Source organism: Trichomycterus rosablanca, chromosome 1 (genome assembly GCF_030014385.1).
Source record: "Trichomycterus rosablanca isolate fTriRos1 chromosome 1, fTriRos1.hap1, whole genome shotgun sequence".
Classification (NCBI taxonomy): domain Eukaryota; kingdom Metazoa; phylum Chordata; class Actinopteri; order Siluriformes; family Trichomycteridae; genus Trichomycterus; species Trichomycterus rosablanca.
In genome coordinates this window covers 30990052-31004322 of record NC_085988.1, presented here as the reverse complement: position 1 = coordinate 31004322, position 14271 = coordinate 30990052, and the positions used below count along the sequence as shown (strand labels likewise).

At 37.4% G+C, this 14271-nt stretch overlaps 1 long non-coding RNA gene across 1 annotated transcript; it reads right to left on the bottom strand.

Moving 5' to 3' along the window:
- Nucleotides 1–8774: 8774 nt before the first annotated feature.
- On the bottom strand, nt 8775–11559 carry LOC134320289 (uncharacterized). Its single transcript, XR_010013653.1, has 3 exons — nt 11493–11559; nt 11212–11247; nt 8775–8863 (listed from the first exon to the last, which is right to left on the bottom strand). It is a non-coding gene; the product is annotated as an uncharacterized LOC134320289 (long non-coding RNA).
- Nucleotides 11560–14271: the final 2712 nt, after the last annotated feature.

The window sequence follows — 14271 nt, the reverse complement described above, 5'->3', positions numbered from 1 at the left end:
AACAGCTTTACCTGTTACTATGTATGGCTTTGACTTGTTGGATTAGAGCTTCTCATGCAGACTAATGAAGATTCATCTCTCCATTGCACTGGTCTGGTCAGAACGCTTATCTTGTAAATCAATGGCTCTGTACACAATAAACATGTGGTATTGGGTAGCATTGTTTACCTCCACATGCCAACTGTGTGCTTGATTTATGAGTCCTTCTTCTCAGTACCTAATTTGCATTTTTCTAGTTGGTTAAGTTAATGTTTTAGAGAACTCCTGTTGCCTCGGTAGTCTGAGTTTGTTCTCAGAAGCAGCTAGTATAAAGCTGTTGTTCTCAGGAATTGTATTGTAAGTCAAATATACTTTGCATTTCAATATTTATCATTGTTTATCAAAAAATGTTCTACAGGAGCATTTAATTCTAATTCATATAAACAGAGGTATTGTTGGATTTAAGGCTGCGAGTGACAAGTTGTCTCACCTGGTGCTAAACCATAATACTTTCTTTGTGACTCCAAGCTCAGTTGTATAAAACTTGAGTGTCTCAATAGATTCAGGCCTCTCATTATTGATGCTGAAAAACTGATCTATGTGTAAACACAATCCCAAATCAGAAAAAGTTGGGACAGCATGAAAAATGCAAATAATAAAAAAAACACAGAGTTTCTTACATTTACGTTGACTTTTATTTCATTGCAGACAGGACAAGTGCAGACCCACATGCACTTACTAATCTTCTATAGCACCATAAAAAATCTTCTACCTATTTCCTTGTTCTAACATGGTTTCATCAGATTTGTATCCTTGGACTATTGTCTACTTAAACTAGAGTAAGGTAATGCTTACTATGGATGCACTTCTGTAAGTCGCTCTGGATAAGAGCGTCCGCTAAATGCAGAAAATGCTGTTTAGTATGTATTAATGAGTAATGTTAAATCGGCTTAGTTGTGGATCCTGAAGGCTAACATTACTCTTAAGGCTAAAACATATGCTGGTGCTGCTGGCTGCTCCAAATTTTTCATAAAAATGAGAATGTTAGTGTTTTGATACTACCTTTGTCTGTTGCCCAGTTATTTTCTTGTCATAAAAGGCAAAGACTTAAGCCAAAGGTATTAGTCTTGCATGTCTATAGAAACACTTTAAAAAGAAGAATTATCTTCTGGTACATTTGAAGACAGCAACAAAGAGAGCAGCCAAAACAGTGTGCCTATTACAAATGGTCCTGTTCTTCAGAGAGTAATATCATTGTTTCTAGGCCTGCAGGAGAAATGTGAGAGATTGAAAAAAAGAAAGGAATAGATCTGCCACCTGACTGGCAGGATAAACCCAGATGGCTGAGATGAACCGCTGTAACTGGCTTATAAGAGATCTGGTGAAAATGACCATACAGTAGTGTAATGCAGCAGTTTGTAAAACTAACTAAAAGTAACCACAAACATACTTGTGCTTTAAAATCTAATTATTTTTTTCCCCTCTGTATAAGGAAAAAACTATCTAACTGTGCCTTTACTATAAATATTATTATTTATGTGTTATTATTATTATTATTATCTAGTAGTAGTAGTAGTATGATTAGTAGTTGTAATGAGGCAGGCCATGCCTTGCAAGTGAAGCTGAGGTGAAGCCCCGCACCTGCAAGAATGAAAAAAGAAGTGCAAAATGCTTAACCAAGGTATATCAATATTCCGACTAAAAGCCACTAACAAAAAAGAAATAATCGTAAATACTTAAGGTGGCCAAAATAACAAAAACAAAGAAACAAATGAAAGAAACAAAAATATCCTCCGTTTGCAACAGAGAAAGTGGATAAAAGGGGAAGGGAAAAGTGCACAACTAAAAACTGATTGTGACAATATGACAGGCTGGACTGGCTATCTGTGACACCCCAGCTCAAGGAAAATGGAAAGATAGGAAACCCTCAAAACCAACCATGACTTGCAATGGCTATAACTGGCACAACCCGCATATAACTTTACAATGGTGATTTACAATGGAGCCCCTCATGAAACATAATGTCAGGGGCAATCCACTCTACCAGGGTAGTTCAGTCATGAGGCCCAAAATGCTGTGACACTGAGTGAGCTCCCCGAAAAAATTAATTGTGATAGTATCGCACACCAGCAGAAAACCGGACCAGACCAAGCAGCCTTGTATCACATCATCAGAGAAAAGCATGTTTGTTTAGAAAATGAGAAGGCAAGTGAAAGGGAGAAACAAGGATTTAAAAACCATTATATATATAAATATATATATATATATATATATATATATATATATATATATATATATATACAGTGTATCACAAAAGTGAGTACACCCCTCACATTTCTGCAGATATTTAAGTATATCTTTTAATAGGACAACACTGACAAAATGACACTTTGACACAATGAAAAGTAGTCTGTGTGCAGCTTATATAACAGTGTAAATTTATTCTTCCCTCAAAATAACTCAATATACAGCCATTAATGTCTAAACCACCGGCAACAAAAGTGAGTACACCCCTTAGTGAAAGTTCCTGAAGTGTCAATATTTTGTGTGGCCACCATTATTTCCCAGAACTGCCTTAACTCTTCTGGGCATGGAGTTTACCAGAGCTTCACAGGTTGCCACTGGAATGCTTTTCCACTCCTCCATGACGACATCACGGAGCTGGCGGATATTGGAGACTTTGCGCTCCTCCACCTTCCGCTTGAGGATGCCCCAAAGATGTTCTATTGGGTTTAGGTCTGGAGACATGCTTGGCCAGTCCATCACCTTTACCCTCAGCCTCTTCAATAAAGCAGTGGTCGTCTTAGAGGTGTGTTTGGGGTCATTATCATGCTGGAACACTGCCCTGCGACCCAGTTTCCGGAGGGAGGGGATCATGCTCTGCTTCAGTATTTCACAGTACATATTGGAGTTCATGTGTCCCTCAATGAAATGTAACTCCCCAACACCTGCTGCACTCATGCAGCCCCAGACCATGGCATTCCCACCACCATGCTTGACTGTAGGCATGACACACTTATCTTTGTACTCCTCACCTGATTTCCGCCACACATGCTTGAGACCATCTGAACCAAACAAATTAATCTTGGTCTCATCAGACCATAGGACATGGTTCCGGTAATCCATGTCCTTTGTTGACATGTCTTCAGCAAACTGTTTGCAGGCTTTCTTGTGTAGAGACTTCAGAAGAGGCTTCCTTCTGGGGTGACAGCCATGCAGACCAATTTGATGTAGTGTGCGGTGTATGGTCTAAGCACTGACAGGCTGACCCCCCACCTTTTCAATCTCTGCAGCAATGCTGACAGCACTCCTGCGCCTATCTTTCAAAGACAGCAGTTGGATGTGACGCTGAGCACGTGCACTCAGCTTCTTTGGACGAACAACGCGAGGTCTGTTCTGAGTGGACCATGCTCTTTTAAAATGCTGGATGATCTTGGCCACTGTGCTGCATCTCAGTTTCAGGGTGTTGGCAATCTTCTTGTAGCCTTGGCCATCTTCATGTAGCGCAACAATTCATCTTTTAAGATCCTCAGAGAGTTCTTTGCCATGAGGTGCCATGTTGGAACTTTCAGTGACCAGTATGAGAGAGTGTGAGAGCTGTACTACTAAATTGAACACACCTGCTCCCTATGCACACCTGAGACCTAGTAACACTAACAAATCACATGACATTTTGGAGGGAAAATGACAAGCAGTGCTCAATTTGGACATTTAGGGGTGTAGTCTCTTAGGGGTGTACTCACTTTTGTTGCCAGTGGTTTAGACATTAATGGCTGTATATTGAGTTATTTTGAGGGAAGAATAAATTTACACTGTTATATAAGCTGCACACAGACTACTTTTCATTGTGTGAAAGTGTCATTTTGTCAGTGTTGTCCCATGAAAAGATATACTTAAATATCTGCAGAAATGTGAGGGGTGTACTCACTTTTGTGATACACTGTATATGTATTTATTCATTTATTTAAATACCCAACGTGGCGGCACGGTGGCTAAGTGGGTAGCACTGTCGCCTTACAGCAAGAAGGCCCTGGGTTTGATCCCCAGGTTGGGTGGCCTGGGTCCTTTCTGTGTGGAGTTTGTATGTTTTCCGCGTGGGTTTCCTCCAGATGCTCCAGTTTCCTCCCACAGTCCAAAGACATGCAAGTGAGGTGAATTGGAGATACAAAATTGTCCATCACTGTGTTTGATATAACCTTGTGAACTTAAGAACCTTGTGTAATAACTAACTACCGTTCCTGTCATGAATGTATCCAAGTGTAAAACATTAAATTAAAATCCTAATAAACAATGGCTGCTCAGGTGGCGCAGCGATAAAAACACACGCTGGAACCAGAGCTGGGATCTCGAATACATTGTATCTGCCGGCTAGGCTGAGCAGCCACATGAACAATGATTGGCCTGTTGTTCAGATGGGCAGGAATAAAGCCGGATGGGGTCTCTCTCCCATGACTGGTGCAATTATGACCTCTGCTGGCTGATTAATGGTGCCTGCACAGAGGTGACAAAAGAGTGCTCTCAGGGTGTGTCTCTCCATACACAGTGCTAAGCTGCACTGCACTCGTCAAAGTGTAGGTGATAAGATGCATACGGCATGCTGCCCACATGTCGGAGGGGGCGTAGGTTAGCTTCGTTCTCCTCAATCAGAGCATGGACCGGCATTGGTGGAGAGGAGGCATGACGCAATCGGGCAATTGGATGCGCTAAAAGGGAGAAAAGGTTGGAAATGCATAAATATATATACATATATCCGGAACATGGCCGCCATCTTGAAAGCCGCCATATTGAATCAAGGGCATGTTTTTCCAATGGGAAGGTGGTCATGTAGCATATTAAAGAAGAGCAGAATTTTGGTCTCTCTCTCTCTCTATATATATATATATATATATATACAGTATATATACAGTGGGGGAAATAAGTATTTGATCCCCTGCTGATTTTGTAAGTTTACCCCCTTACAAAGACTTGAACAGTCTATATTTTTTATGGAAGGTTTATTTTAACAGAGAGAGACAGAATATCAACAAAAAAATCCAGAAAAAAAACATTAAATAAAAGTTATAAATTAATTTGTATTTAATTAAGGGAAATAAGTATTTGATCCCCTACCAACCAGCAAGAATTATGACGCCCACAGACCGGTTATGTGCCCATGAGGCACACAAATTAGTCCTGTCCCTGTATAAAAGACTCCTGTCACAGAATCAGTTTCTTCCGTTCAAATCTCTCGACCACCATGGGCAAGACCAAAGAGCTATCAAAGGACGTCAGGGACAAGATTGTAGACCTGCACAAGGCTGGAATGGGCTACAAGACCATCAGCAAGAAGCTTGGTGAGAAAGAGACCACTGTTGGTGCGATAATTCGAAAATGGAAGAAATACAAGATCACAGTCAATCACCCTCACTCTGGAGCTCCATTCAAGATCTCACCTGGTGGGGTAAGAATGATTCTGAGAAAGGTGAGGTCAGTCCAGAATTACACGGGAGGAGCTTGTCAATGATCTCAAGAATTGCATAATTTTGATTGTCCTGCAGATGTAATTAGGGACAGCTGAGAAGATTGTCTGTGCCTCGCTTCCATCTTTTACAGACATTTACACTACATCACTACATGCTGCATCCACAAAGCCAATAGCATTGTGGATAACAACACACACTACTTACACACACTCTTCACCTTTCTGCCATCTGGAAAAGGTACCAAAGCATTCAGGCTCTTACAAAGGCTCTTACAGGCTCTTCCTTGTGACTGTCTGTTTTGTCTGCATTGCTTTGTCCTGCACTGTTCCTGCTTGGTCTTGCACACATTTGCACATGCACACTTTATGTAGTATTGGTTAGTTTTATGTTGTCTCTTGCAGTTCTGTGTTGTTGAATGCAGCACTTGTAGGATTTTGAAGGAACGTTGCTTATTCTCACTTATAAAACGGATAGTTCCGGTCCTAAAATCTGATTGGCTGAGCCGCGTTCGCAGCCGTTGTAAAATCCGCGATATACGCACACCTATGACCACCTCACATCATTCCATATTAATACGCCACTGAAAAGAAAAAGTACAAACTTGGTTGAACACTATTTTAAGTCATGTACTACACATGGAAATGTCCAGATTAATATAAACACTAATCCTAATCATTAAGGGGTGGCACGGTGGCTAAGTGGGTAGCAATGTTGCCTCACAGCAAGAAGGTCCTGAGTTCGATCCCCAGGTGGGGCGGTCCGGGTCCTTTCTGTGTGGAGTTTGCATGTTCTCCGCATGGGTTTCCTCCGGGTGCTCCGGTTTCCTCCCACAGTCCAAAGACATGCAAGTGAGGTGAATTGGAGATACTAAATTGTCCATGACTATGTTCAATATAACCTTGTGAACTGATTAACCTTGTGTATAAGTAACTACACAGCAAAAACTGGAGTGTTGAAATTTCAGAGTTGATTTTCACTCTCAAAGTGTCATTTTAACACATTCGGATTTAAATTGTGTTCAGTGTTGGAGTTATTTGGCAGAGTTGATTGGATCGGTGTTAACCTAACTTAGATTAACTTAAACTCCGCCCATGCATTTAGATTTAATTAAAGATGCTATTTGCACCCTGGTGTAAGCAACAATGTATACTATTTACACCCAGGTGTGAAAACAGCATTACATACTATTTACACCCGGGTGCATACAACCTGCAGATACTGTTTGCACCCTGGTGTAAACAGCATTGTGTACTATTTGCACCCTGGTGTAAACGGCAATGTATACTATTTACACCCAGGTGTAAATATTACAAGATTACAAATAATTTAAAAATTTTTTATATTATTTTCAGATTGTATATTTTTAAATTGCATTATTTACATTATACATTATCTACACCCAGGTGTAAAATAGCAATATACACTGACATGCCAAAAGTCTTGGTACAGGAACTAGTATCATGTTAGGTAACCCTTTAGCCTGGCTAAGTGCAGCAGGCATTGGTTCCACAAGTCGACAGAAATATCTGGAGGGGTGTTGACCCATGCCATCTGGATAGCCACCCACAGGTCAGTTGTATTTGTAGGTGCAGGATCTCTGGTCCCTCTATGACATATTCCCAGTACATGTGACACTGGATTATGGAATGTTAAATGTCCCACCCATCTGGTACCCACAATCTTGCATCACTCAAACTCCATTAATTGGCATCACCTTGCCATGAGCACACTGGCCAGTGGTCAGCCTTACTCACAAAATAATACCTCCAACTACCTACAACTTTTACAGATATGGGCATTCCCAAGCCGTCCCCAGGTAACACCACTTCATGATCAATTTACTGCTATCCTTTGACCTTTAGCATGTCCATGTATAGTGTTTATATACTCGTGTGAAACTGAAAAATACATAACCTGAAGCAAACAGCAATTTATACATCCATGTGTAAACAATTATGTATTTTTTTGTACCTTAATTTAAAGAGAAATATATACCATTCACACCTTTGTGTAACTGTCTAATAATTAGACTTAGCTTTTTAGCTATCCTTTTGCTTGGACCCTTATTTCTGTTAAGCTACACATAAAAAAGTACATTTAAATTAGCAGTGGTGACACTGATAATTCCAATGATAAATATACTGAATGACAATTTTAGTCTTATACAGTATGTGCTTCTTGACTACCATGCATTCTAATTTCTTTCCTAAAAAATCTATTCTGCTTGCGACAATCACCAAATTGGTTAAAAGTCATTGTAGTTTACACCTAAGCAATTATCTGAGCATTATTTATAAACACTTCAATAAATACTATAATAAAGAAAATTAAGCCTGTCTACAGAGTATATGAACAACACTAGTAAATGTTTTTGTATTTGTAACTGTTGTGTATTGTTAAATTTTCTTCTTTTGACTCTATTATTAGAGTGCTTTATAGTCATACAGCTAATAACAGAGTACTCCATAATAGCCACATAAAGTGATTACATTAATTAAAGGTAAAAATAACTTTTAGGAACAGACTAGGATTGGTAATGTGAGAATCAGTTTCAACCAATACCTACACCATTGTCAGAGGTGGAAAAAGTACTGAAAAATTTTAATTAAGTAAAAGTACCTTTACTTTGCTAAAATTCTACTCAAGTAAAAGTAAAAGTACCCATCTAAAAATCTACTCGAGTAAAAGTAAAAAAGTACTCAATTTAAAATTTACTTTGAGTAAAAGTTACATAGTTACTTTTAATTATTTGATGTAAAAAAGTACAAGTCATAAATTAAATCATTTTTAATGAACTTTTAATGAACGAATTAAAGTCACTAAAGCAAACTTACTAAATGACACATATGAAACTTGACTCAACCAAACTCAAAGTGACGGCTAAGCGATTCCTTAGTAACACTATGCTCTTCCTTCTTTTTACAGATAATATAATATAAATAGTGCTGAAAAGGTCTTTCATTCTTGCCTGCAATAAATAGAAACAATGAAAACAATTATATATGTATGTTTTTTTAAATGTCATAAATGTCTATAGGAAAACCATTTCAACAATCTGCCGGAGAAGCTCTAGCACATTCCATTCCAGCTAGTCTGATATTAAGCTTACACAATTGAACAGCAGAGCTAATGCTACAGTGCATGGCAAATTATTTGGGTCACTCTCTGCAAGTGTCAAAAAGGTGCAGCAACTGTTCTCACTAACTTTTGCAAGTTCTTTTGGAACCATAGTGGACACATGACAGAGTCAATCTAGAGTACTTGAACTTTTCTGCAAGAGCTGGATTGCTATCATTTATCTTTTCTGATCTTTCTTTGTGCATTGGATGGTGGCCCTCTGCACTCCATAACCTCACTGCTCTCTGGAATTCCTCATAACTGTCGAAGGACTTTCCTACACAAACTGTCTTGGGTCTTTCTTCCTTATTTGGGAGAGAACACAAATATTAACATCATTACAAGCCTGACATGATATACTGTATGTGTGAAAACAGTTTGCCATACAAACAAAGGTACTTTACTGTTCTGAAGAATTGATCTGAACATACTAACAAGCAGTTAAGTTTTTTTGGATGAGCCAACACTGCTTCTTAAAATTAGCGAATATTAACTTTAAATCACTGATGCTCTCAACAGTTTGAACAATTTAGGTACAAAAACAGCCAGCACTTTAAAAAATAGCATGAGTATGGGCTAATGAGTGAAAACTCAGCAGTTGTAATTTCAGTTTGAGGTCTGCAAGAGCTTGAGTTATTTAATCAAAGTTTGAATTGAGGGAGGATTGGGGGATGGCATAAGAAAAAAATGGAATTTGAGGGGTCCCATGCAACTTCTTTGAATTTTTATGATTTTATGTGACATTATCCTTACTCAGTTTTCATCATCTTCAAACTTTGAGTCTTCCCCCATGGATTTAAAGTAAACTCACAGCTTTAACAAATACAGTATACAGGACATTGTGTAAACCGTGAACAGGATCCCCATGAACCAGAAGCGTAGGTTTTATTTCAACTTTGGGTGGGACACACTGTTCACACCACCTAACCTAACACATTGTACAAGTAGTGTTTTATGTTAAAAGAATGCTGTTATTATGGTAAAATTATGTTAACAACTATGCCTAGGCTATGAACCTTTCTCCACACCTTTCTCCACAAGTTCCAATTATCATACATAAACCCATTCTGCTTCATTCATTATTGCCCTCAGATCTTAAAAAGATGACTGCTTCAAAATGTTGGTTATTCCAATTGTCCATTCCACGTTAAGCAGCAAAAGTTACAACATCCCCGCAAGTTGCTTGAATAAAAGTTCTCTACTATTTGAGATGAAACTTCAAACAAAAATTCAAAATTGAAAATTCAAACAGACAATAGTTTGCCACCTTAAATAAGCCTTGTAAAACAGACTTTAAAATAAATAATAGTAATTACGTAAAATACAAACAGACATTATTATTATTTTTTATATAATAAACATAGATTATTATTTTTTCTTTTTTTATAGTACATCTATATTTAGCAGCATGCCTATTCTTTTAACAAGGTGTTTATGCATGCCCGCTTTGAATCGCAGCCTGCTGGATGTTTAACACAGAGGTCAAGCCAGCGGCCATTTGCCCAAACTGGCCGCATGTCAGATTTGTTTGCACAGCTACCAGTGACTAGTACATGAAAACATGAATAAAAGACCTCAAATTACACATACAACTCACCACTTTATAAAATGGTAATTTCTCATAAGTAGTCCTTAAACAATCAGATGTCAGTTCACTGTTTATCATGCTTATTCTACTGTAGTGTTTTAGTAAACGGCTTCCAAAATTGGCAATTGTATTGTAATGATGTTATACATATATAGTATATATAGTATACAATTGTCGTTTTTCTGAAGTAGTCCATAAAACCAACATGTTTCAGCTAAGTTTTTTTTCAGTTCTATACTGTTATATACTGTTTTGATGAAGTACCTTATGAGAAATAACCACTTTATAATGTGTTTAAACTAATTAAAATACAACAGACAATTATGGTGATTCTGGGTGTCATTTACCATTTACATTAAAACTGAACAGTACCTAACTTCCTAATACCTACCTATATATGAATATGCAAATATGCATTAAAACACAGTTGACATTTTTGATGGCTTGGGATGCCACTTACTTAAAAACAATACAATAGAATTACTTTCGAATTCAAATCTACATAACATGATCAACACTGTACTGATATTGTTTGGTTTTATTGACTACTTTTGAGAAATTACCATTTTATAATGTATTTTACTTCACAAATCATTAAAATACAATACACAGTTTTGATTTAGAAGCAATTTACTTAAACTGTACAGTAGAATGAGTTCATAACTGATAAGTACATAGTATGATAATTCTGAATTGACATCTGCTTGTTTATGGACTATTTATGAGAATTCACCCTATAAAACGGGGAGCTATTTGTATGTGTAAATTGATTGTGTTAAATGTTTAGTGACTCCACCAAGGCACTAGTAGCTGTGCACACAAATCTGATGTGCGGATAGTTTAACTGTGTTTGAGCTGGCTAAAGCACAGTTGTGTAACTTACTTCCTATGACCACGGTGCAGCGAATAAATCCCGCTGGTCAGTTACAGGTAGACTGCCCTGTGCAGACCTCAAACATGAGCTCATTCCAGCTCCGTTTGCCAGAACCACAACAAATATAACGTCAGCATGCTATTTACTATTTTTGCTAGCTAATGCTAGCGAAAATGTAACATTATGGTTACCTCTGAACGTCGTTTCAGGAGGGATTTCTTCATTGTCTGTAAAAAAATTGCTAAGTTAGCCAGTCTCCAAGTTAAGGTTAAGTTTAGATAGGTTAGCTCGATAGGTGTTAGCACTTTGCCTTCGGTTTTTATTGGCAGACTATGGACAGTTTGTCAACATTTCTTAGCGAACAACTTTAATATGTTGCAGATGTCACGTAGTTGTCTAAACTGTACTGTTAATGCACTTGTTTAGGCTTCAAACTATTTAACATCCAACATTTTGAGAAAATTTGACTCACCGTTCACCAAAGAGCTTTGGCTGAAAGTGTTCGAACTTCGAAGTGGCGCCTTTTCTGCAACTCCGCCCTACAGCGGAGCAGTCGTTGGTAGACATGCGCAGTTTGCTCTTTTTCATTTTTGGGTACGAATAGCTATACTGTGTGGGAAATGCTATTTGTACCCGGGTGCAAATAGACACTCCGTTTAATTAAACTCTGCCCATGCATTTTACTTCTTCGGTTGGAGAAAAGGAGACGACGGCGCCATTTTCCTCCTCTCAAGTTTACGCGGTAAGTGTAATTAATTCAGTCTTAATGAAAGTCTACATTGATGATGATATTGTCAGTATAAAACATAGCTGTACTGAAGGATGCGTGTGTGAGAGTGAGAGAAAAAGTTTCTGTTGTAAGTACGCTGCACAAATTGACTGCAGCTGATTGCTGCCACTTAAGTTACATCAGCTGCTTTTGGTCCTGTGTGATTTTTTTGTTTGCGTGTTTAGCCGTCTAGTCAGCTAGGTTAGCAAGCTAAATGACTTGTTTTCTCCCTGCCTGATGGGGAACTGTGTACTGTAACTGTGTACTGTGGTTGTTTTGTGTTCTTTTTTCAATGATTATTCTGGGCAAATGGTTAACATATTGGTGGCTCATATGATTGATAATCATGGGTATGTGTGTTCCATATTCTTTTTATTTGTGCCAAATAACTGCATGACAATTGCATACATTTAAATTAGATATTTATACTCTTTTCAGATTAAATGAATCAAATGAATTAAATGAAACTTGTTAATGATCCAGGCAGAAGTGCTGGTATCCTTTCCACCTTCTCAAGATTTCTGAATACAAAAGGATTGGTAATTATTGAATGATGTTTATACTGGGTTGAAATTAAGCATTTAATGTAGTAGTACAACTAGTAGTTTAAAATTAATTCTTTATTAAAGGCTGATCAAGACTCTCCTGTTTTGATGACAAGACGGAATGCGTTCTTCAAGCCAAATATCATAAAAGAAGCCAAGAGGCTCACTTCAACACCAGAGCTGCGTCACGTGTTGCAGTCAGCAGAAAGTTCACCAGGAAGTGATCTTGAGTCGACATGTGTGTTTTGCATGTTTTAATGCATTTGCTATAATTTTCACCTTTTGTAACTTTCTAATTATAGACTAGTTTATACACTGGACAATCATTGTCTGTTTACTGTTTTTAATATATGTCTCTTCATTGTTACTTATCTGGACACTACTGCACTTTAACTGTATTATATGTAAATAATCTCTATCTTCTGGTTAGATGCTACTGTGTTTCGTTGGCTCTGTACTTGTACTCTGCACAATGACAATAAAGTTGAATCTAATCTAATAATTGCAGTCTTTTTTTGCATTAATTTATGCATTCATTATTGTAGAGTTTAAGATTTAGATTGTTTATTCTTTAGTTTATTTATTGTTTATCTGATTTAAGGGAAAATATGACCAATAGATAGACATTTCAAAACTCAACACCTCTCTGTAAAAGTATTAAATTTGATGAATTTTCTATTATTTAACTGTGACTGTCTTCAGCCTATGACCAACAAATGGCCCCCCTGTTGTTGCTTTTGCATCTTCAACCGCCACCACCAGGAAAATTAAATGTTATTTTTGAAAATTATTTGGTGTATTGGAATTAATTCTTATTATTATTAGAAGAATAATTTAGGGAGTTAAATGAACACTACTGAAATAGTAAAATATAACTCAGAGCAGTGGTTTTTTTTTTTATATATAGATAGAACCCAACACTGATTGCATAGCAGAGCCTGGATTTGAACCACCAATCTTCCAGTTGATAGCGCAAAGCTCTACCCACTAGGCTACCACTGTCCAAGTTCAGCCAAAGTTTGTACTCCCTTAGTTACTTTAACTTTGTTTTATGAGTTAAAACAGGAACTCTGACAAGGTGTTAAACATTTAACTATTTTGAAAGTGTTGATTTAACTTTTAAGAGTGTGGAGCTATATAAACCCTGAAAAAGTGTTAAAATCAACTCTGTGGGAGTTAATTCAACACTGGACTTTTTGCTGTGTACCGTTCCTGTCATGAATGTAACCAAAGTGTAAAAACATGACGTTAAAATCCTAATAAACAAACAAATAAACAAACTAATCATTAAGCGGGTGTTTCGTCCAAGAAATAGTGTAATGGTGTTTGTGGAGGAATGTTTATGTTCGCCCTCTTGTTGCCTAGCAACACTGTTAACGAATTACCTGATTTCACGGAAGAATGCTTTTTGTAAGTGTTTTTGTAAATAAAAACATTTATAAATTGAACATTGTTGTATTTTATTATATTTTATGTTGACCGCCATTTTATAAAAGCAATAAGCCACCCGAGACCGTGCATTACTGCTATGATTTTATCACGGGGAAAGACGTTTTAGGCACTCCGCTTTGCGTCGTACCAAAACATCCTTCCCCGTGATAAAATCGCAGTAACGCACGGTCTCTCGTGGCTTATTGCTTTATTATATGTACTGTACCTGTATATGGTTAAAATGACAGTAAACCTAACATTACTTGAACAAATGAGTTCATCATAGATTTTTAGATAATACTGTACATTTCAGATAATAGAACAGATCATAGATTTTTATGCCAGGAATATCACTTGGAGCCATTATTAAGCAACTGAAGATCAAGATCATCTGTACAAACAATTTGCCTGTAGGTTCAAAGTACATGACACAGTGGTCCATTGCTAACAGCTGTACACAATCAATATTATACTGTAAAATCAATTACATGCTTTCAATTTTGTGT